This window comes from Globicephala melas, chromosome 3 (assembly GCF_963455315.2).
Source record: "Globicephala melas chromosome 3, mGloMel1.2, whole genome shotgun sequence".
Lineage (NCBI taxonomy): Eukaryota > Metazoa > Chordata > Mammalia > Artiodactyla > Delphinidae > Globicephala > Globicephala melas.
In genome coordinates, this window is record NC_083316.1 from 29,938,106 (window position 1) to 29,963,682 (window position 25,577).

General features: G+C 38.9%; 1 pseudogene; it reads left to right on the plus strand.

The window, feature by feature from the left end:
* Positions 1 to 2,836: 2,836 nt before the first annotated feature.
* On the plus strand, positions 2,837 to 4,491 carry LOC115849915 (zinc finger protein 410-like; annotated as a pseudogene).
* Positions 4,492 to 25,577: the final 21,086 nt, after the last annotated feature.

The window sequence follows — 25,577 nt, forward strand, 5'->3', positions numbered from 1 at the left end:
AAACAGAATCCAACAGCACATTAAAAGGATCATACACAATGATCAAGTGGGATTTATCCCAGGAATGTAAGGATTCTTCAATATACGCAAATAAATCAATGTGATAAACCATATTAACAAATTGAAGGAGAAAAACCATATGATCATCTCAGTAGATGCAGAAAAAGCTTTTGACAAAATTCAACACCCATTTATGATAAAAACCCTCCAGAAAGTAGGCATAGAGGGAACTTACCTCAACATAATAAAGGCTATATATGACAAACCCACAACCAACATCGTTCTCAATGGTGAAAAACTGAAACCATTTCCTCTAAGATCAGGAAAAAGACAAGGTTGTCCACTCTCACCACTATTATTCAACATAGTTTTGGAAGTTTTAGCCATAGCAATCAGAGAAGAAAAAGAAATAAAAGGAATACAAATCGGAAAAGAAGAAGTAAAGCTGTCACTGTTTGCAGATGACATGATACTAAATCTAGAGAATCCTAAAAATGCTACCAGAAAACTACTAGAGCTAATCAATGAATTTGGTAAAGTAGCAGGATACAAAATTAATGCACAGAAATCTATTGCATTCATATACACCAATGATGAAAAATCTGAAAGAGAAATTAAGGAAACATTCCCATTTACCATTGCAACAAAAAGTATAAAATACCTAGGAATAAACATACCTAAGGAGACAAAAGACATGTATGCAGAAGACTGTAAGACACTGATAAAAGAAATTAAAGATGATAAAAACAGATGGAGAGATATACATGTTCTTGGATTGGAAGAATCAACATTGTGAAAATGACTACCCAAAGCAATCTACAGATTCAGTGCAATCCCTATCAAACTACCAATGGCATTTTTCACAGAACTAGAACAACAAATTCACAATTTGTATGGAAACACAAAATACCCCGAATAGTCAAAGCAATCTTGAGAAAGAAAAACAGAGCTGGAGGAATCAGGCTCCCAGACTTCAGACTATACTACAAAGCTACAGTAATCAAGACAGTATGGTACTGGCACAAAAACAGAAAGATAGATCAATGGAACAGGATAGAAAGCCCAGAGATAGACCCACACACATATGGTCACCTTATCTTTGATAAAGGAGGCAAGACTATACAATGGAGAAAAGACAGCCTCTTCAGTAAGTGGTGCTGGGAAAACTGGACAGCTACATGTAAAAGAATGAAATTAGAAATCTCTGTAACACCATACACAAAAATAAACTCAAAATGGACTAAAGACCTAAATGTAAGGCCAGACACTATCAAACTCTTAGAGGAAAACATAAGCAGAACACTCTATGATATAAATCACAGCAAGATCCTTTTTGACCCACCTCCTAGAGAAATGGAAATAAAAACAAAAATAAACAAATGGGACCTAACGAAACTTAAAAGCTTTTGCACAGCAAAGGAAACCATAAACAGGACGAAAACACAACCCTCAGAAATGGAGAAAATATTTGCAAATGAAGCAACTGACAAAGGATTAATCTCCAAAATTTACAAGCAACTCATGTAGCTCAATCAAAAAAACAAACAACCCAATCCAAAAATGGGCAGAAGACCTAAATAGACATTTCCCCAAAGAAGATATACAGATTGCCAACAAACACATGAAAGGATGCTCAACAACACTAATCATCAGAGAAATGCATGTCAAAACTACAATGAGATATCACCTCACACTGGTCAGAATGGCCATCATCAAAAAATCTATAAACAATAAATGCTGGAAAGCGTTTGGAGAAAAGGGAACCCTCTTGCACTGTTGGTGGGAATGTAAATTGATACAGCCACTATGGAGAACCATATGGAGGTTCCTTAAAAAACTAAAAATAGAACTACCATATGACCCAGCAATCCCACTATTGGGCATATACCCTGAGACAACCATAATTCAAAAAGAGTCATGTACCACAATGTCCATTGCATCACTATTTACAGTAGCCAGGACATGGAAGCAACCTAACCATCCACTGACAGATGAATGGATAAAGAAGATGTGGCACATATATACATATATACAACGGAATATTACTCAGCCATAAAAAGAAACGAAATTGAGTTATTTGTAGTGAGGTGGATGGACCTAGAGTCTGTCATACAAAGTGAAGTAAGTCAGAAAGCGAAAAATAAATAACGTATGCTAAGACATATATATGGAATCTAAAAAAAAGATTCTGATGAACCTAGGGGCAGGACAGGAATAAAGACGCAGCCATAGAGAATGGACTTGAGGAGACATGGAGGGGGAGGGGTAAGCTGGGACGAAGTGGGAGAGTGGCATGGACATATATACACTACCAAATGTAAAATAGATAGCTATTGGGAAGCAGCTGCATAGCACAGGGAGATCAGCTCGGTGCTTTGTGACCACTTAGAGGGGTGGGTTAGGGAGGGTGGGAGGGAGACGCAAGAGGGAGGGGATATGGAGATATATGTGTACATACAGCTGATTCACTTTGTTATACGGCAGAAACTAACACAATATTGTAAAGCAATTATACTTCAATAAAGATGTTTTAAAAAAGACAGTGCAGGGCTCCCTAAGACTAAGAATTGGCAAACTAGGCTGGTAGGCCCCTTGCCTGAATTTATAAAAAAAATTTTATTGGAACGATTTAAAAAAAGAAAGCAATAGACCGACTGATGGACGGACGGCTGCCCGGGACAGAAAGGCTAAATTTATTACCCACCCAGCACAGCATCTTACACGAAAAGCATAGCACTTCCTAGAGGAATATGAGCATAACAGGAAGGTTTCATTGACTCTGAATTAAACTTTTAACCTGTCCCCTGAACAGCTACAGGATTTGGAAGCTGAATCAATGTTATCAGATGAGTTAGAATTCAAACCAGAGCTCCTGTTACAGTTTGTTCAGAATACGTCCATCCCACTGGGACAGGGACTAGTAGAATCAGAAGCTAAAGACATTACTTGCTTGTTCCTCCTTCCAGTGACTGAGGCCTCAGAATGAAGTCGGCTAATGTTTCCAGATAATACTCTAAATATACTAACTCCTCCAAGGAGGTTCCTTACTGAGCTGTGTTGAGAAGCCTTCAGGTGAATGTGGGTCCAGACAGAGAAGAGACGAGGGCTCAGATTGTACAGAAGCCTCCGGAGTCTTTGTCCACTCCAGAGTCTCTTAGCTTGTTGCAAGATCTATAGCCAAGTGATAGCACTTCTTTTATTCTTCTTAACCTACCAAGAGTCTGGGCTCTTCAGCTGAACACTTCGTGTTTGTACAAGATGAGGCAAAGGATTCAGGGAATGATTTCTTCTCCAGTGAGAGCACAGACAGTAGCATTCCATGGATCCTCCGGGTTCAGGAGTTGGCCCATGACAGTTTGATTGCTGCTACTCATGCACAACTGGCAAAGAATGTGCAAACCAGCAGCGATGGAGAAATGTCCTCCTTGGTTCTGATGATGGGCAACCCCAAGATTCTGGGGCCCTTCCTCAAATGGAGAAGAAGCTAAGTGTACAGTTGAAGGCTGTGACCAGACATTTGTGTGGCCAGCTCACTTTAAGTACCACCTCAAAACTGATTGAGGGCTTCCCTGGTGGCGCAGTGGTTGAGAGTCCGCCTGCTGATGCAGGGGACACGGGTTTGTGCCCCGGTCCGAGAAGATCCCACATGGCGCGGAGTGGCTGGGCCCGTGAGCCATGGCCGCTGAGCCTGCGTGTCCGGAGCCTGTGCTCCGCAACAGGAGAGGCCACAACAGTGAGAGGCCCGCATACCGCAAAAAAAGAAAACAAAAAACTGATCGAAATGACGCTCCTTTATCTGCCCTGCAGCAGGTTGTGGGAAAAGCTTCTATGTGCTGCAGAGGCTGAAGGGGCACATGAGGACCCACAATGGGGAGAAGCCCTTTATGTGTCCTGAGTCTAACTGTGGTAAGCAGTTCACTACAGCTGGAAACCTGAAGAACCACCTGCGCGTCCACACAGGAGAGAAACCTTTCCTTTGTGAAGCCGAAGGATGCGGCAGTTCCTTTGGTGAGTATTCTAGTCTTCCAAAACATCTGGTGTTTCAGTCAGGAGAGAAGCCACATCAGTGTTAAGTCCGTGGGAAGACCTCCTCTCAGAGTGGGAGCAGGAATGTGCATGTGAGAAAGCATCACTTGCAGATGGGAGCAGCTGGGAGTCAAGAGCAGGAACAAACTGATGAGCCACTAATGGGCAGTAGTTTGCTCGAAGAGCCTTCAGTAACCAGTAAAAACCTGGTGTCTGAATTCTCAGCCCAGCCTTGGTGGAGAGTCCTTGAAACTACCGAATACCGATTCTATCCTAGGAGTTGATGATGAGGTGCTCACTGAAGGATTCCCATGTCCTCTGTCTTCAGTGCCTGATGTGACACATCATTTGGTGACCATGCAGTCATGGAGGCACCCATGTGAGGTTTCTGTCTCAACTGCCATAGATCCACAGGAGTCACTAAACCAAGGAGATCTAACTGACAGACATGAGCATGGGCGCTGACTTCTCTGATCCCAGAGCGCATGTAGTGGGAACAGGACGCTTATGGCTCACAGTCTGCCAGAACCAAAATTAATCTGTGAAGGACAAGACCCCACTTTTGCCTCTGTTCATCTTTCCTGGCCTAGAAGATGAATGTAGGAGAGCTTCTCTTCGACTACCATCTAATTCAGTCAAGGAAGAAGCAGTGAATGTGGGCTGGGTCACTGTACCTACCTCTCTTCCCACTGCAAAATTTTGGGATAGGCTTATCCCAAAAGTGAATCTGATTATGTGTTGGCTGAAATTTCTCAGTAAGACTGTTGAGGGAAGGTTTTCCTTTGAAGAGTTTTCATCGCAGACTGAGCTGTCTTTTCACATGCGTGAACTAAATCCTGCCACCAACCATAAAACTTCACCAAGAAGTTGAGCTTTCAAGATGCCTTGTTGCTTTGTAGAAAGGAGTGATGTCAGTTCTGTTGTGACATTCTCCCTTTAGCAACCTGAGTAAGAGACTCTCTGTCACTGGTCTGCAAAAACATTAATTACTTCAATTCCTGCTTGCTCCAGGCTGAGGTACTATCTTGTCCTAAACACCTCTACTTGGCCACTTTGCTTTCTTTGTTTATGGAACATACAGTAGCATGTTTAGAGGTTGTTTGATTTTGCTTTTTGGGTTTTTTTTTTTTAAGTTAAAAATCACATGATTCAGAGGTTCAATTGTTTTTCCTTTAAAAAAAAAAACAAAACGAAACAGCCAGTCCAAAAAAAGGAAAAGCAATATATACATCAAGTTGACTTTGTACCTGTGATCTGATCTTAATATTTCCTGTGGCTATTACTTTCAGATGATGTACCTCATCCATTAAAGTTCTCAACTCACAAGAAGCAAATGCCTATCTTTTTAGAAGTTATATATCAGAGATGGTTTCTCAAAGAGGAGTTAACTTTTTAAAAAAATTTTTTCCAAAACACTAACTTTCCAAATGGACTCTCTTTCCCCAGTAGCTGTCAAGGAACACATGGTGAGTCTCCAAGTTCACAACCAGCCCAGACTCTTTACTTGCCTAAAAATGAAGATCCCAAGAATCACAACTAGATAGAGAAGACCTGTGGTCCTTCTTCCTGAAATGTCCTTGCCTAACCTCTTGGCTTGGATATCCCCTCTTCATCTTTCAGAGCCTTTGTGTTCTTGCATCTCCAATAGCCCCAGGTGGAATTAGCTGCTTTGTCTTCTGTTTCCATAGCACTTGAGTTATGTCCCTGTTTCAGCACTTGCTATCTACTATTTGAATCTGTTTATATGGCTGTCTCCTCAACTAAATTGAGTTCTTCAAGGTTAGGGCCAGAGTGGTCAGTCCTCTGGGTGATGCAAGGATAATGTGGGTGTGGAATCACAAAACAGGAGCCAGGGAGAACAAAGTTTGATAGGGAGAGTGGGAGGCACAGTCCAGAGTAACTCCTCACGCCAACCTTCACCTGCAGTGACTTTTTCCTTTTAATCTGTTCAGTTTTAATGCAGAAGGTTAAAGGCATAAGGTTCAGGGCCAAAATATTTACCAATTTTAGTAAGATAATTTTCTTGTACAAAAATCAAGGTAATCTAAGGTTTATCTCCAACTGTGCCTTTAACCCAGGCTGACTCATCACACATTGTGTAACCAGCACTAGCACTCAGTAAAATTGAAAGCTAGGTCCCATGCTTCCTCTTCTAGCAACTGTCTTCCACCCTTTCACTTTGCTTTTCCTGAATTTGTTCTTTGCTCCCACAACCTGCCACACGCCCATCTCAGTTTATCACACTAGGACTTCCTGATTTTTTTCCACTGGAAATCACTGGGACTGAAGCCTGGTCCATTATCAGGCTTCATAATGCATCTCTGCAACTCAAATCCCACATCTCAGTGATTTGGAGGAAAGCTGAAGAGATGGCATTGCTCTTCTCCTCAGAAGAGTCGAGGCAGGTATGCGTGGCCTCACATAGAACATGGAGCCCCACCAGGAAGGCTCCATGAGTTGCCGGGTCTCATTATGTGGTACTTATAATGCCCTCATCTGAGTGGACAGTCATCCCAGCGAGCTACTAGGTGGGATAACCCATCTGTATCAGCCACCAAAGAGGATCCTAATAAGGAAAACAACTCTGCAGATATGAGACACTGTAAGACTGAATTCTCTACTTTCTATTCTTCACTCAGATTAGGAAGAAACACCCCTTCATGATCAGAAAGAGGGTCCCCTCCTCAACCTTAATTAGGCTCCCTCTACTGGGTGGGGGCATGTGGAATGTCATGAATGACATCAAATGCAGAGGCCAGTTTGGGAATTATTGTGAATGATTCGTATGGTCCTTCCCAGAGGTCTCTGCTCTCATCTGGTGAATCATTCAGGTTTTAGTACAGACAAGGAAATCTCTCTAGTTATTTTTTTCATTTTAAAATTATTTTTAATTGTGGTAAGAGACATACAACGTAAAATTTACCGTCTTAACCATTTTTTTAAAAAATTAAGTAGAGTTGGGACTTCCCTGGTGGTGCAGTGGTTAGCAATCCACCTGCCAATGCAAGGGACACGGGTTCAAGCCCTGGTCCGGGAAGATCCCACATGTCACGGAGGAACTGAGCCTGTGTGCCACAACTACCGAGCCTGCACTCTAGAGCCCATGAGCCACAACTACTGAAGCCCGCGTGTATGGATCCTGTGCTCCACAACAAGAGAGGCCAGCGCAGTGAGAGGTCCGCACACCAGAACGAGGAGTGACCCCCGCTCACCGCAACTAGAGAAAAGCCTGTGCGCAGCAGCGAAGACCCAACACAGCCAAAAATAAATAAATAAATTTTAAAAATGTAAGTAGAGTTGATTTACGACGTTGTGTTAGTTTCTGGTGTATAACAAAGTGATTCAGTCATATATATATGTATGTATAAATATATATTCTTTTTCAGATTCTTTTCCATTACAGGTTATTACAAGATAGTGAATATAGCTCTCTGTGCTATGTAGTAGGACCTTGTTGTTTAACTATTTTATATAAAGTAATGTGTATCTATTCATCCCAAGCTCCTAATTGATCCCTCCCTACCCCTTTCCTCTTTGGTAACCATAGTTTGTTTTCTATGTCTTTAACCATTTTTAAGTGTACAGTTCAGTGGTATTAAGTACATTTACATTGTCGTATAACCACCATCACCATCCATCTCCAGAACTCTTTTCATTTTGCAAAACTGACACTCTGTACCCATTAAGCAATAATACCCCAAACTCCCTCTTTCCAGTTCCTGGGAATCACCATTCTATTTTTTATCTCTTTGAATTTGATTACCTTAGGTACCTCACATAAATTGAATCATGTAGTATTTCACTCAATGTAATATCCTCGAGGTTCATCCATGTTGTAGCATGTGTCAGAATTTTCTTCCTTTTTAAGTCTGAATAATATTCCAGTGTCTGTATATACCACAGTTTGTTTATCCATTTGTCTGTTGATGGACACTTAGATTGCTTCCACCCCTTGGCTATTGTGCATAATGCTATAAATATGGGTATACAAGTCTCTCTTCAAGTCCCTGCTTTCAATTCTTTTGGGTACATATGCAGAAGTGGAATTGCTGGATAACATGATAATTCTATTTTTAATTATTTGAGGACCTACCATACTGTTTTCCATAGCAGCTGTACCATTTTACATTCCCCAAAACAGTGTGAAAATGTTATAGTATCTCCATATCCTTACCAACACTTGTTATTTCTGTTTTGTTTTTCTATAGTAGCCATGCTAATGGATGTGAGGTTGTATAGTTATTTCAAGCAGAAAGGGAATTAGATAAAAATTGTTTGAGAATGATTCCCAGAACACCATAAACTGATCCACTAGGGAAGCTATTACATTTGTCACAATTACAAAAGAGGGAACCAAAATGTTATTGGAACTACTGAGTTCAATAATAATCTACCATTACTGTCATACCAATTAACTATGACTACAACAACAACACTTAACATGACCACAAATCTTCATTAGCCTTACTTACATCAAGAGGTATTTATAGCTCATGAGCTTGTGGTTGGCTGATCTTGGCTGGGCTTGTGGTTGGGCAGCTCAAATGAGGCAGCTCTGCTCCATATGTCTCTCATCTACCTTCTGGGGCCACTGGGCTTATGGAGCAGGTTCATCTCATGGTGATGTCAGAAGCGACATCAGATGTGTAAAAAAGAAAAGTGGCAGAACTTAAAAGACAGATCTTGACAGCAATGAAATGCAAAACAGTAAATATTAGTACAGCACCTGTTATGGTTAAAGGGTCCAGTAGGACCAATTTTTAAACAAAATTTTCTTATTTTAAAACATTTAATTTTAAAATGCATAAGACACCTGCCTTTTATTTTTTTATTTTTTTAATACATCTTTATTGGAGTATAATTGCTTTACAATGTTGTATTAGTTTCTGCTGTACAACAAAGTGAATCCACTCTATGTATACATATATCCCCATATCACCTCCCTCTTGAGCCTCCCTTCCACACTCCCTATCCCACCATTCTAGGTCGTCTCAAAGCACCGAGCTGATCTCCCTGTGCTTTGCAGCAGCTTCCCACTCGCTATCTACTTTACATTTGGTAGTGTATATATGTCCATGCCTCTCTCTCACTTTGTCACAGCTTACCCTTCCCCCTCCCCATATCCTCAAGTCCATTCTCTAGTAACACCTGCCTTTTAAAGAAGTATTTTCTGGTACCGAGACTTTCCTGGTGGTCCAGTGGTAAACAATCAACCTTCCAATACAGGGGACGTGGGCTCGATCCCTGGTCAGGAAACTAAGATCCCACATGCCACAAGGCAGCTAAGCCCACGGACCACAACTACTGAGCTCGCACGCCTCAACAAGAGAGCCCGCATGCTGCAAACTACAGAGCCCACGTGCCCTGGAACCTGCATGCCACAACTAGAGAGAGAAAACCCGCATGCCACAACTAGAGAGAAGCCTGAGCGCCACAACGAAAGATCCAGCATGCCTCAACAAAGAACCTGCATGCCGCAAACAAGACCCAATGCAGCCAAAAATAAATAAATAAGATAAATAAATAAATAAATATTTTTAATTATTAAAAAAAGAAATGCTTTCTGATACTAATTTTACGTTATATTATTGAAGCATTCAGTAGAAAGCTAAATTATTAATAAATTAATTCATCAAAATTAGGTTTCAGAAAGTCTGCCCTATGACCTTTTCATAGCAGTATGATTCTGTAAGAGACAAACAGGTTTAGAAACCTAGAATGAGTCTTGTTTCTAATAATGACTACTGATTGTTTCTTTTTTTCTTTTTTTAAATTTATTTTAAAATTAAAGTATAGTTGAATTACAATGTTGTGTTAATTACTGCTTTACAGCAAAGTGACTCAGTTATACATACATACATATATATATACATTCTTTTTCATATTCTTTTCCATTATGGTTTACCACAGGATGTTGAGTAGAGTTCCCTGTGCTATACAGTAGGACCTTGTTGTTTATCCATTCTATACATACCAGTTTGCATCTGCTAATCCCAAACTCCTAATCTAACCCTCTCTCATCCTACTGAATTTTTCTGATAACATGAAAGACAACACTCTATATCTTAATTTGAATATTTGACCATTTTACAATAGCAGCCAAATATACATAACATATAAATGATTATTGGTATCATTAATATGATCTAATACTTGGAGTGGGGAGAAACTCTTATGCTTTCTTACATGGGCTATGTGATCTTTAATGCCAGCTCAAATTATATAGTTGAAGATAATAAAAAATACATGACTATCTCTAATCATAAAGTTCATTAAAATATATGTTGCCCTTTGACAACAAATGGATTTGTGTAATCAGCTAAAACTCACTATAGTACACACAAATACTGTGTCCAGAAAATATTCTTTGTTTTAAAAGAAACAATTTCCAGATATTGGTGAAGTTGACCAATGTCTTTTAAAACTTTGTAACTGAGACTTTCCTCTGACAGCACATTTCATGTTTCCATCCAAGTCACTTCTTGGTTATATTTTACATTGAAACCAAAAAGCATTGCAGCCTGTTTTAGAATGTAGCCGTTGATCAACACAGGAGTGTTGTTCATCTCAGTAGCAAGATGCTTCTGGGCAGGGAATGAATGACTGCAAAATACCTCATAGCAAGACAAACCAACACACGAAAACTGTGCTGTCTGGTCATTAAGATCCATTAAGTGGTCTGAGTGAGTTTCAAAAATTTATCTTCAGGAAATGACAAATAAGATAGTTTCCAGAGAGCCCTTTTTTACTGTATTCTCTTCCTGATCTGATTTTGCAGAAACCTGGTGGCATGACCTTCAGGGCATGGAGGAAACATGCTGTTTATAAATATAGTTTTTAATACATTTTAATGTTATGATCATTGATTCTTTGTTTTGAATGATATATTTAACGTTATTTTAAAGCAAGCATCAGGGAACACCAACATTATTAGGTAACTATAGAATAAAGATGATAAAATTCCTACTAAAGTTAGCTTAAAAACAACTTCACCCAAACCTTTAAGACATCTTGATAAATTCTCGGTTAGTGAAAACAAGCAGAGCAGTCAACAAGGTATTCTAGAGTCTAATCTCTTATCTACAAACTTTTGCTCCTGTTCTTCATTCTAAACAGAATTCCATAAAACTGTCTCCTTGCCCTATCACAAGCTAAATATTTTTAAAGGCAACTCAACATCTGAAGAAGTGTATGTGTGTGCGTGTGTGTGTGTGTGTGTACAGGGATGTCCTAGTTAGGACTCAAAAACCCAGATATCCAAATAAGCTAACCCCAATGCAGATACACAAAGCATATAAAAGAATCTCATAAAATATAGTGGTAGGAATGTACCAAGCCTGTATAAAACTGGAACTGGGGAATGGAAAGTTATCTGGAACCAAGGCTACACTCTCTACTTCCCAAGAGCCATGTGACCTACCACTTGGCCCTCTCTCTCTTAACTAGATTCTTCTACTTATCGGAACATGGTCGTCAGACATGACTTCATAGCTTGGCTTCTCAGCTCCAGTGACAACCACCAGCTAGAATGTTCCTTTATGTTTCTTAGTTCCAATTACTAAGAAAGGGACTGTGATTAGATCAACCTCGTGCCCTGTGATGGGCCCTCTTTGGGTTCTCTGGAATTATCAGTTAGAGCAAAAAAGACATCACAAATATGGTTCCACAGCCATAACGGGCAGGACAAGCAAAAACAGATATGTGTAGTATGACATCTGTATGCCTGTATAATTATTACTTGTATGGTACATTACATACAGCTTCACAATATTACATTTTAAAATTTACTCTTTGTCTTAGTCAAAATTCAACCAGAGAATAGAAAACGTAGTTACATGTTAACGACAGAGGCACTTTAATACAGGAAATTGATAATACAGGTGATGGAAAAGGTGAAAGGGAAATGGGAGACAGTTGAGGCAACTCAGAGATGAGTAAAAGCAGAGAGCTGTTGGGCTTGAGAGACAAAAGGAGGAGGAGGTGGCATTACTGGAACCCAGGGCCATACTTCCCCAGCAAAAGCTAGAAGCACAGTCTGCTTAAATGCAGAGAGCTGAGTCATGAAAGAGGCTGGAGATGCTGCTGAGGCAGAGAGAAGAGAAATACTCTAGCTTTTCCCTTCATCCCACTTTTCAGTCTCCTCCTGTAACTGCCATTTACCTGATGCTCCTGACATGGGAACCTGGTGTCTTAGCTCAGGCTGCCATAACAAAATACCATAGATTGGGGGACTTAAAGAACAGACATGTATTTCTCACAGTTCTTAAGGCTGGAAAGCCCCAAATCAAGGTGCCAGCATGATCATTTTTTGGTGAGGATTCTCTCCCTGGCTTGTAGAATGCTGCTTTCTTTGTGTTTTCACATGGCCAGTGGGAGCAGGTGGGTAGAGATTGCTCTCTCCCCTTCTCATAAGGCCACAGTCCTATTGGATTAGGGCCCCACTCTTATGACCTCATTTAACCTTAATTACCCCCTGAAGACCCTATCTCCAGATACAGTCATATTCAATACATGCTTCAATATATCAATTTGACAGGACACAGTTTAATCCATAGCACCCAGAACATGCAGCCGCTTGTCACCTCCACTCAACTGTGATACAGAAAGAGAAAGAAATAGATCTGAGGACAATAGGACAAGTACTTCACAATACGGCAAGGTAAATATTATCACTCTTACTTTACAAATTAAGAAGCAGGGGCAAATTAAGTAAACTTGTTCAAGCTAGTAAATGACAGCACCAGATTCTAACCCAGGGCTTCTAATTCCAAATCCAGGTGATGATAACTTCCACTGAGTCTTCACTACATATTTCATCTGCCCTGAGCTCACCGTTCTCTGAGTTTCCATACCAGTTTTATTCTTTATCTTGAAATTCATCAATGAGTACTATCTCATTTTCTTTCCATCATTCTTGTGAGGAATATCTCATTATTACACATCTCTCCAAATGAACTGAAAGTACCTTAAGATCTGGGATCAAACAGCCCCATCCTTTTGTCTAGTTGCTGAATAACTACTTTGATTAATTAATTTTCTCCCACAATATTTGCTACAGTATTATTGAGGGTTCTATTATTTCATGTTAATAAAATCCTTCATTTATTTTGCAAAATGCCATAGTTCTCTAGTCACCAAAAAAAAATTTCTTTGACTCAAGGGGATCATCTATATAAATATTGTTTATTATTTTAGATGTAATTCCATAGAATGGCCTATTGGTATGAATCAGGATCTTTAAACACTTTGCAGTTTCCCTCTTAACTGAGTTATCTGTCAAGGTTATCTTTTATCTTCTTCATTATTCATCCCCTTTTGTCATAACTGTTCTGCAAATATCTGGCTTGGTCACTATTGATCAGCAACACGTCATGCCATCCTTTACATATAAAATTTATAGAAAAATCAGAAATTTCTTTGCAAAAGCTCCTGAGGGAAAAATGATAAAGATTTCTTTCCTCATTACCCTCTATGTCATGAAATATGCCATGTATTTTGCAATCAGTCAGAATATTATAAGCATAATGAAATATGAAAGAAGACCAACATTTAGAGTACTTGTATTAAAATATCAAAATCACGCTACCTTTTACTTTAGCCTATCTCAGCTGCCAGTTCCTGGACCCCTTCATGACTAGTACATCTTTTCCTCAAGTGTCTAACTCCTGATCACCAGCAATTATTCTTCCTCATTACTTCCTCTGGCACCACTGCATAAACTCCAGCCCTTGGAGACCTCCAGTGAAATGACCCCCCACTTCCTCGCAATCTACTCCTCCACTCCCTCCTACCTTTACTGCCTTCTTTGCCCAAAAGGTCCTTTTCTGCGTCTTTATTCAAGCTGCTGAACATTCTTGGAGAAAACAATGTAATCAGGCTAAACAATCTGTGGTTTTTGTCTTTCAGGGAGGGGAGGGTGGAGGGTTTTTGTCTTTTGTTTCTCTTCTTGTTTTCAGGGGGATGAGGGCTTCAGGTTCTCCTAAATTTTAGGGAAGGTTGATGGTTTCGTCAGACCCAAACTATACTTAATTTTTTTTTAAGATTCCTTTGATGTGGACCATTTTTTAAAGTCTTTATTGAATTTGTTACAATATTGCTTCTGTTTTATGTTTTTGGGTTTTTGGCCACGAGGCACATGGGATCTTAACTGCCTGACCAGGGATTGAACGTGCACCCTCTGCATTGGAAGGCAAAGTCTTAACCACTGGACCGCCAGGGAAGTCCCCTTAATTTTTCAATTTTATGCACTTGTAATCTAAAATTTCAAGTTATACAAAAGGGTATAGTGGGCAAAATAAGTCTCCCTCCAACCCCTGACCCTTTGTTCCCCCAGTTCTCTTCCCCAGGAGCAACCAGTGTTTTCATTTTTTTCATCTCCTTTGTGGCATCAAACTTCTGTGTACCCAGGAAGCAGAGGAGAATCGGCTAGCGGTAAACACTAATAAATCTGTATTGTATATGTACTTACACACGTATTTTACACAAATGGGAGCATACTAGGCACACTTTTCTCCACTTTTTTTTTTTCCACATATGGTGTGTGTGATACTTCTCTATGTGTGGTCATACTATAATTTCTTTATCTAGTATTTAATTAATAGATATTTAGGTTCTCATCTTTTAACACTACAAATAGTAGCTGTAATAAATATCATTGAAAGAGTAATATTAACAATAACTGACATACATTGAGACTTTACTATGTGCAAGGCACTGTTCAAAGCCTACTGTATGTTTTAACTCAGTTCACACTCTTAACAACCCTTTGTGAGATACGACATAATTTACAGGTGTCGCATTTACAGTGGTAGAGCCTGGCCTCCAACCCAGGCAGTGAGGCCCAAAGCCTATCAAATTCACATAGATATTTGCACCTCTAAACACAAATATCTCTAGTATAAACTCCTGTAAGTGAAATTTGTGGATCATAGAGTGTTTACATTTTAAATTCTGCCAGATATTTTCAGAAGTACTAGATACCCTTCAATTTCACTCTACTCCTAGGGAAGCCATGCTGGCTTCTACAACACTTTTTCTTGGCACTCTCGGCGCTCACACATGGGAACCCAGAAGTGCAGGGAAGTTTAATACCCATGGTGCCAACCTTGACCGGTGGGAGCCAATTGATAAGTTCTTCTCTGTTATTGCCCTAGGCAGAAACTTCTGGGCTGAACTTCCTAAGGCTCCTGAGATCTCGCGCATTGAGCAGCAGTCTTCTAAAGCAGCAAACAACCGTATAGCACGTCTTTGCACTGGCTTTTCTTCCTTCTTCTTCACTCTCTTGTGCCTCACTCTTGCCCCGACATCACTTCCCAAATAGAGTATCTGCAGCAAAGCATTTGTCTTGACCCTACTTTCTCTTTAAAAGTAGTAAATGCAGGGGTGCACCCCCCACCCCCACCCCAGATCTCGCCTTCAGCCCCTTCTGTCACTGGGACTGTTGCCGGCTGATGGTTCACAGCTGAGTACCTTTCAGGTGTGGCCCTGGCCAAAAAGAGCTGCTTCCCCCAAGCTGACAGCCCATCCCCCCAGCCCAACCCAATGACTGGTAGAGTTGGGGGTAAAGTAGCCTTGCCTCAATTTGAGACATCTTCGAAAGGCAAGCTCAGCTCCAGAGATTTCCATGGAACCCCCAAACCCTCTGTTGCAACTGTGTCACAGTTCATCCTCTCCCTCGCTCACTCCTGCTTTCCTCACTCCCTTACAGGTGTTGCTGTAGAGAACACTCCTCAGTATACCTCCTGCATGTAAATATCCACCCCAGAGTACGTTTCCTAGGAAACATGATCTAAGATACTAAACCAAGACAATTGGTACCAGTAGTAGACCTAGAAAACAGGCCCTTGGGATGGGACTTGGGAACTGCATCACTCACAGCAATAAGACCCCACTGCTATTCCTGAGACTCTCAGTTGCCAGAGGTCGAGATGAAGTGCAGGTGGAAGGCGAAGTGCTGGGACATGCAGTAGCAGTGGTACTTAGTGGTGGTCATGTTAATGATAACGATTGTCAAGGTGGCCCCAAATATTTTTGATTTGAAAGGTTTTGTAAAGACTAAACAAGTGGATTGCGCAGGGATATAATGACGGCTGGTCTTCAGCGGTCCCCAACTTTTTGGCACGAGGGACTGATTCCGTGGAAGACAATTTTTCCACGGACGGGGGCGGGGTGGGGTGGATGATTCAGGCGGTAATGCGAGCGATGGGGAGCGGCAGATGAAGCTTCTCTTGCTCTCCCGCTGCTCACCTCCTGCTGTGCAACCTGGTTCCTAACAGGCCCCGGGGGTCGGGGACCTGGGCTTTAGACGTATCCTGGATTCTTTAAATATTGACGGAGGCACCAGTCACTGCATTTTTCTCTGGATTAGGTATTACTTCTGATTCAGTCTTGGCTGAGGGCTGGAAGGACAGTTTCAGAGGTTTACAGAACGCCTGGTCTATCAGCACAACATTACCTTTAATGAGGGGACCCATTTTGTCAAGGCAAAAGTGGTGTGTCAGTGGGTACATGAGCACGAGACACACTGGCTTTGTCACATACTTCTTTAGCACAAAGTGTCTAGCTTATTAGATGGTTAAATGACCTTCAGTAGGTTCGGGCAATTCTCCATTTCAAGGACAATGTTCTGAGAAGGTGGGAGAGAGCACAGTCCCAGAAATGTGGGGAAAGCTTTGAATCAGTGACCTATACGTGGCGCTAATTCCCAATGGTTGGCGTACATAGATCCAGAAAACAAGAGGTAGAAGAGAGATTAGTCCCTCTCATCATCATTACCAGTGACATATTTTCAGATTTTGTGCTTCTCTTTTCTGAAATTTTGGGCTTTGTCAGATTAACTTCTCATTCTCAAGGGAACACTTGTACTAGAGAATGAAATAAGAATTTCACTGAACTTGCAACTATTAATACCATCTGGTCTCTTTGGGCTCCTTGTGCCAGTGGACCAGCAAAGGCAGAGGTTACTCTACTGTTAGAGAAAAACAGACTCTGATTATCATAAGAAGCTAGGCAGGATTTTTGTAACTCAAAGGATTCATGGGGGCATCTCTTGGCGCTTCCGTGCCTACTTAAGTTGTGAATAGGTAATTGCAGCAGCCATAGTCCACCATGGCCTGATCACTGCTCAGACCCCTCAGAGTCACTTTCATCCCCCAACGCAGTCAAGCAACCTGGACTAGCTGAAGATATATAAATGGTAAGCAAATGCATTAAACAGCGTTAATCGTTAGGGAGATTCAAATCAAAGCTACAACGAAATACAACTCACTTCCATTAGGATGGTTATTATTTTAAAATGGAAAATAACAAGTGTTGGGGAGGATGTAGAGAAATTGAACCCTGTGCATTGCTGGTGGGAATGCACAATGGTGCAGCCACTGTGGAAAACAGTATGGTGGTTCCTCAAAAAATTAAACATGGAACTACCATATGAGCCAGCAATTCCATTCCCATGTATATAAACAAGAAAATTGAAAGCAAGGACTCAGATACTTGTGCATCAATGTTCACAGCAGCATTATTCTTAATAGCTAGAAGGTGGAAACAACCCAAGTGTTCATCAACATATGAATGGATAAACAAAATTGTGTCTGTGTGTGTGTGTATTTGTGTATATATAATGGAATATTAGTCAGCCTTAATAAGGAATGAAGTTCTGATACCTGCTTTAATATAGAAAGCGTTATGCTAAGTGAAATAAGCCAGACACAATAGGGCAAATATTGTATGATTCCACTTACATGAGGTACTTAGAACAGGCAAGGTCATAGAGATCAGAAGTATAATAGAGGCTACCAGAGGCTAAGGGAAGAGGGACATGGAAAGTTATTTAAGTGGATATAAAGTTTCTGTTTGGGATGATGAAATAGTTCTGGAGGGCTTCCCTGGTGGTGCAGTGGTTAAGAATCCGCCTGCCAATGCAGTGGACATGGGTTCGAGCCCTGGTCGGGGAAGATCCCACATGCCGTGGAGCAACAAAGCCCACGAGCCACAACTACTGAGCCCACGTGCCACAACTACCTAGCCCGTGTGCCACAACTACTGAAGCCCACGCGCCTAGAGCCCATGATCCGCAACAAGAGAAGCCACCACAACAAGAAGCCCACACAACACACAAAGAGTAACCCCCACTCACCGCAACTAGAGAAAGCCCCCCGCGCAGCAATGAAGACCCAACGCAGCCAAAAGTAAATAAATTAAATAAATAAATAGATAGATAGATAGATAGATAAATAGTTCTGGAAATGGATACTATTGATGGTTGTGCAACATTGCACAATATATACTTAATGCCACTGAATTGTTCACTTCAAAACAGTTAAAATAATGACTTTTATGTTATGTATATTTTACCACAGTAAAAAATTCAAAAAAGGTTAAAAATAGTACATCTAGATAAAAATTCCATGATACTGATGCTTTACCTACTTGTTATCAAGGATACAATTAGATAGAAAATTAGACAAAGCAAAGACAATTTACTGGAGTTTTACATTTTTGTTCCATTTGTGAATGGCATAGCCTTCCGGAATACCAGTTAGAATGTGGATAAAAAGATTCCCACTTACTTTGCTTTACCTCTACGTGTGAACACACTACATACTATAAGAATAAGTCATTGTACAATTCAGTTGAAAGTGATAGCAAAATTATTCACTGAACCAGTATGTATTTCATTACTCACTAATCCAGCTATGGAAATTATACATGCCAGATAAATATGAATTTTACCAGTTTTGCACCTTTTAGGGCATAGGCAGTCTTTCAAAAAATTTCCATGAGTAGTTAGTTCCCTTCTGTATTCGTATGCAGTATAGTAGTTTCTTCGTCTAAGTGCATCAACGTATTCCTTGGGAATCCCCTCAGAGGTTGACAAAAATGATAAATTTGCTGTTGATGCAAGATCAGTTATTTTTCTTTTGTGTAATTTCACAAGAAATTTCAAAGATAAAACTCTGCCATATAACCTGCAATAGTAGAAAATATGCAAATGCACTCATAAACTGGTGCAGAGGATGTGTGGAAGAACTGATAAACAGTATAACAAAAAAAACATATGTTTTTGTTTTTATTACTTAACTGAAATATTCACAGTGACACAAACATTGCTTTTGCAATACATAAAGGTAATTGCTTCTATATTTAGAATTAGCCATCTAGGGTATGGAATATTGATGATTATTTCCCCTGAGATCATATAAACCATTTTAATATGTTAATGTAGTTAATATTTCACGAAGATAATACGTACTTCTTTCACAATTATAACTCAGATAAATCACTCTTTTTAGCATCTTGCTTTGTCATTTTATTCTGCTCAATTTTACCTTAAAATTACTGCCATCCTTTGTTCTTTTTCTGTGATAATTCTATCTTTTCTTTTGATTTTACTTTATTTACTATTCATTGCATTAACCACTTTTTTGATTAACCAACTACCAGCAACTAATGTGTCAGCAGAGTGTTCACTCTTAGATTAGTGTAGAAGGGCGCTGTCTTAATGACACCTTAGTATTCCTAAAATGTGTCATGAAAAGCTGAAAAATTTTAATAGTACAAAATTTATCATTTGCTATATAAACACATAAAAGTGTGGTGAAGTACAGAATAGCAGTGCCTGATACCTTGTGTTGCACTTATAGTAATGTTGGCATAAGCTGATATGATTTATAAAATAAATGACTATTGCTTGCCTTTGTATTTTTTAAATTTTTATTTTAAAAATAGAATGAATAGAAGAATGTTTTCTTGTTTTTTTGTTCAAAGGTGAGGTTTTTGTTATTATTGTTTTAATAAAAGATGGGGGAAGGGAACACAAATATAACACTTTGCTTTTCAGACTTTCCAGGAATTAGGAAGCAACAAGAGAATCTTTAAAAAATATATTTTACAACTTTATTGAGGCATAATTAACATATAATAAACAGCACATATTTAAAGTGCTGTTTATTGATGAGTTTATTGATGAATTTTGACGTATAACTACACCCATGAAATCAACCCCCAAAGTTCCTCATCCCCCTTTGTAATCCTATCCTCTCTATTCTTCATCCCTATCCCCAAGCAACCCTGATCTGCTTTTATCATTGTAAACTAGTTTTTTATTTTCTAGAATTTCATACAAATGAAATGCTACAATAAGTACTCTTCTTGTTTGGCTTCTTTCACTCAGTATAATTACTTCGAGACTCATCCATGTTGTCACATGTATCAGTAGTTTGTTCCTTTCTATTGCTGAGTAGGATTCCACTGTACGGATAGAAAACAACTTTTTTACTGATAGAATTCTGGATTGTTTACAGTTTGGGGCTATTACAAATAAAACTGTCATGAATATATATATATATCAATATTTATATGGAAATACGCTTTCATCTCTCTTGGGAGTAGAATGGATGCATTATACGGTAGGTATAAATTTAACTTTTTAAGAATCTACCAGCAGTTTCCAAAGTGGTTGTACCATTTTACATCCCCACCATCAGTGTATCAGAGTTCCTATTGCTCCACCTCCTCACCAAGAGTTAGTATGTTCAGTCTTTTTAATTTTAGATATTCTAGTGGGCATAAATTTTACAAGGACAAACTTGTGAGTGGCAGAGCTAGGATTTGAACCCAGGTAGCCTGGGTCCGGAAGAAAAGTTCTTATCTAGTACGTATTATACTGCCTCTCTCCATAGTTGCTAGCTTGGGTATGCAACAACTTTATATAACATTATTTCTGTGGGAAGATGTATTCTGATCTCCAGTCTTTTTTACAAATTTCTATTAGAATACAACCTGTTCATAAATTGGTAACTACCCACAGATTAATACACTTCCATCTGGAATATGGAATTTCAGAGCATATATGCTCAAGGCCTTACCAATAATAGAATGGCAACTTTATTAGAAATATGTTTTAATAACAAAATATTTAATAAGTACACATGAGTTAAAGCTCATCAGTGATGCTCATATCCAGCCACTTATAGACAATGTGAGTGTTTTTCTTCTCACTTGATTATTTTGAAAGAGGAAGCAATCAATGAAAGAGAAAAAGGAGGAGACAATATATTAGTTCATTTTAGAAAGATGTAGAGCTGTCCTGTTATTTGTGCACTCACTTGAAGCATGTGACAAATTATGCCACTTCTGTCATTGCCTACTTCTTATTATCTTTCCTCAAAAACTGACTGAGCATCTGTTAAGACTCTTGGTTATGAATAACAGGAGCCCAACCTAAACCAAATAGGAAATTTACCAGCTCATGTAACTTGGAAGTTTAAAGGGTGAACTTCAGGCATGGCTGAATCTAAGAACTCGAGATGATGTCATTATAATTCTGCTTTCCCTCATCATTCAGTTATACTTTCTCCTGTGCTGACTTAGGTTCTCTCGAAGAAGTGTCAAAGTTGGCCACCGGCAACTCCAGGAGACAGATCATACCACAGGTCAAGAGCTCCAATGAAAGTCCCAAATAACACTCTCAGATGTTAAGATTGGCCCATGTTAGGTCAAGTAGCCATCCCTACTCCAATAACTCAGCATAGGAAGATGGAATGGTATGCTCCAATTCAGCCCCTGGTTGAACCCTGTTTGGAGCAAAATCAGGGTGATGCTACCAAAGGAAGGAGAAAAAATTTCTTTTTTCCTATTACTCCATTTTTTCTCTTCCCCCACTTTCCTTTCCAGGAAAGGACTTGAACCAAGTCCTCTTTGAACTTTTTCAAGAGACTCACTGTTAACTTGATAGTAATAAACAAAAAAGCAAGTTCTCTATTGTTATGGTTGAATTGTATTCCCCCAAAATTTGTATGTTGAAATCCTAACCTCCAGTACCTTAGAATGTAACAGTTAGAGACAGTCTTTACAGAGGTAATCAAGTTAAAACGAGGTATTATGGTAGGCCCTAATCCACTCTAACCGGTGTCCTTATAAAAAAGGAGAAATTTGGAGATGCACACATATTGGGTTGGCCAAAAAGTTCATTCGGGTTTTTCCATAACATGTTACAGGAAAACCTGAACGAACTTTTTGGCCAACCCAATACATGGAGAAGGCAATGTATACATGGGGGAGGGAGACAGGCAGGGAGATATATGTAGGTAGACAGGTAATAGAAGAATATATAGGTGGAGGTAAATTATTGGTAGTTATTGGCTTGGGTGAGTATTAGTCATATCTTTTGGGGGGATGGGAAGTAAAATTTTTAAAAATAAAATAAAAAGTTAAAGAAGGATTGTTCATGGATCAGTGATGGCAATGTATTATGGTTAATTCAATTCTGTTTACCTGTGATCTAAATAAAACATAGTATGCAGATAGAAATCAATATAAGAATAGGGTCAATTACTTCCAAACTACAAGAATAAAAAAAAAAAAGAAAGTAAAAGTTAAGAGGGAAAAGGGAAAAGCACCCCCAAATATCTATTACTTTTTTTGAGGGTTTTTTTTTTTATATACTCTTCTTTTCATTGCAGACTAGAGAAAAATTCTTCATGCCCCAATTACTAGAAACCAGTGACCTAGACTGAGCCCCCCAGAATCCCAAAAGGGTTAGAATCTCATCATTCAACTTCACATACTGTCTTTGGAACTGGGGCAAAGGGCTTGTATTTGTCTTGACTGACTGCATGTTCTTGAAAATGAAAATTCCAGTGACGGTTAGCATTAATGCTATTGCACCTTGGAAACACATGGCTTAAGATGCATGTTAGCAGAAACCAGTCTGAAGATGTCACTCAACAAAAACATTTCCAGAAGCTTAGCACTTAATTGGCCTTATTAGCACCATCTGCTCATCAGTCTTGCTTGTGGAAAAGTGTTTTCATCAGATAGCAACAAGTTGAAAACAAGGCAGATCACCACACTTTTTGAATTTGACACCACATTTCGCATGCCTCTTATCGCAGTTTTAAATCATCAAATTAAATAAGTGTGTCGAATCATAGCACTTGCATTACATGTTAGACCCTGGTTTTCTTTGATCCCTCAGGCATGTACATGTGTCCAAAAGCCTTTTTTCCCCCAGATCTGCCTTCATCGGATTGCTTAGCCAGACATTTGGGGAAATCTTCTTTTAGGAGTAATATTGGAGCACAATTGTTTACACACTCCATTTTCTCATTCTATATATCCAGTTAGGTGTAGAAGATCATGCAGAAATTAAAATCAGATGCTGGGTGAAGATTTGAACTAAAAATTACTCCTACTATAAAGGCGTTTTGACAACTAAGCACTAAAAATAAGAGAGTTTACTGTATGGAGTCCCTGCCTTCCATGTTTACTTTAATATTATGAATTTACCGTAAGTTATTTTTAAGATATTTATATAATAAAATAAAGAAATATTGTAGTTAATCATTATAATGTTCATTTAAGAATTCGATTCAAAATTTAGAAGTTAAAATTAAGCCTTCACATCACTTTTTACATGGAAAAATAACAAACTGATAATTTGTAAAAATGACAATTTAGCCAAAGCAAACATAACACTTATTAAGAAAGAGAATATAAACAGCAGCTTTCTTTCTTAGCCATCTTGGCTGTTGATATAACTGTTTATATTGTACCAAATTAGTATTTTTTATTGAAAAAATAAAGTGATAAACAAGAAAAATAATACTATCCTCAGAGTTCTATCCAGAATATAAGACTCTGTCAGGGGAAAACAGTAAAAATGAATTTTAGAAAGATATAAGTTTAAGCTTGTTCTTCTCTTTTTTTTATGAGAGAGACACACACACAAACCCTGAAGTTTAGAATACATTACAGCATCAATAATGGCAATAAAATATAGCATTTTTGTAGACTGATAAAACCAAAGGGATTTAGAATAATGGCTAAAAGCTGCTTTGTTTCCAACCTATAAAATGCTAATATTTATATCTTTCTCCTATGATTGTTGTGCTAATTACAGGAGATACTTGTTACAGATCTGGCACATACTCAGTAAACAGCAGCCATTGTTATTGTAAACCATGCATTAACAGTTTGTAAATAAATATTGTAAATAAGCATTAGGCTATTTCAGGAGATTTTCTCTATTTCCTGTTTCTATAATTCACAATTTTAGCATTTCTCACCAAACACCTTGCTAGTTTTATTCCACATTGCAGCAAAGACTTATTAAGACTTGCTAAAAAGGGTTCACATTACTTCATTATCACCGAGACAAAAATAATATAGTGCACTTGTTAGTCTTGTACACGGTAAATATATAAATATTTTAAACCAATTACATCCACACATTTTAGCTTGCATCATTCTTAATTTTTAAAATTTTCTATGAAAATATATAATCTGCTAATCTGCAAAGGATTTCTTATTCATGACAATTAGTACAGACCACACTTCATCTCATTTTTTTAAAAAGATTTTTTGATGTGAACCATTTTTTTTAAAGCCTTTATTGAATTTGTTACAATATTCTGTTTTATGTTTTGTTTTTTTGGCCCCAAGGCATGTGGGATCTTAGCTCCCTGACCAGGGATCGAACCCACACCCCCTGCATTGGAAGGCGAAGTCTTAACCACTGGACCACCAGGGAAGCCCCTCATCTCATGTTTAACAGCTTTGCGTAAAATTGCATTATAAGCCAAAAACAATTTTAATGTGCATATAAATTACTGAAATGAAACACAGTTTATGGCAATACATTTATTAAGAAAATGTGTTCAAATTAATCTTAACATCATCTATGTGGTACTCCCACCAAAAATGTTTTACGTGAATTTTATCAGAAGAGAAAAAAATCATATTAATCGAAACTGAGGAACAGTCTACCAAACAATTGGCCTGGACTCTTCTATGAGATCAATGTCACGAAGGACCAAAATATTGGGGGAGTGTTCTAGACTAAGGGAGATTAAAGAGACTTGACAACCAAATGCAATGTAGGATCTATGATCAGGTTCTAAAGCAGAGTTAAACCTGATTTATATTGGATATTATTAGGACATTGGGACAGTAGGAATGATTTGGAAATAGACTGCATATTAGAGAATAATAATGGATTCATGTCAAATTTGGTAAGTGTGATAAAAAGGCTTGTTATTATGTAGAATGTCCTTGTTCTTGAGAGATACATGCTGAAGCATCAGGACATCTGCAACTAACTTTTAAAATAAGTAAGGGAATTCCCTGGTGGTCCAGGGGTTAGGACTTGGCTTTCACTGCCGAGGGTGTGGGTTCAATCCCTGGTCGGGGAACTAAGATCCCTCCAAGCTGCGCGGCCAAAAAAAGAGAAAAAATATAAATATATATAGAGAAGCAAATACGGCAAAATGTTAATTTTTGAACGTATATAAATAATATATGGTTGTTCATTGTACTAGTCGTTCAACTTTTCTATAGGTTTGAAATTTTTCAAAGTATAAAGTTGAGAGTAAAAAAGCTAAACCACCTAATTTTAAAAGTATACCTTATCTAACAATAACTGGGTGTTCCCTCCTCCTTTCTCACCCATGCCCTCCTGCCCGCATGTCCCCTCATGGTACCAGTTGTCTGTTGGCTAAATTGTCCTGTCATTGCCCAGGGTTTCTGGTGTCATGCAGAAACCACTCACACAA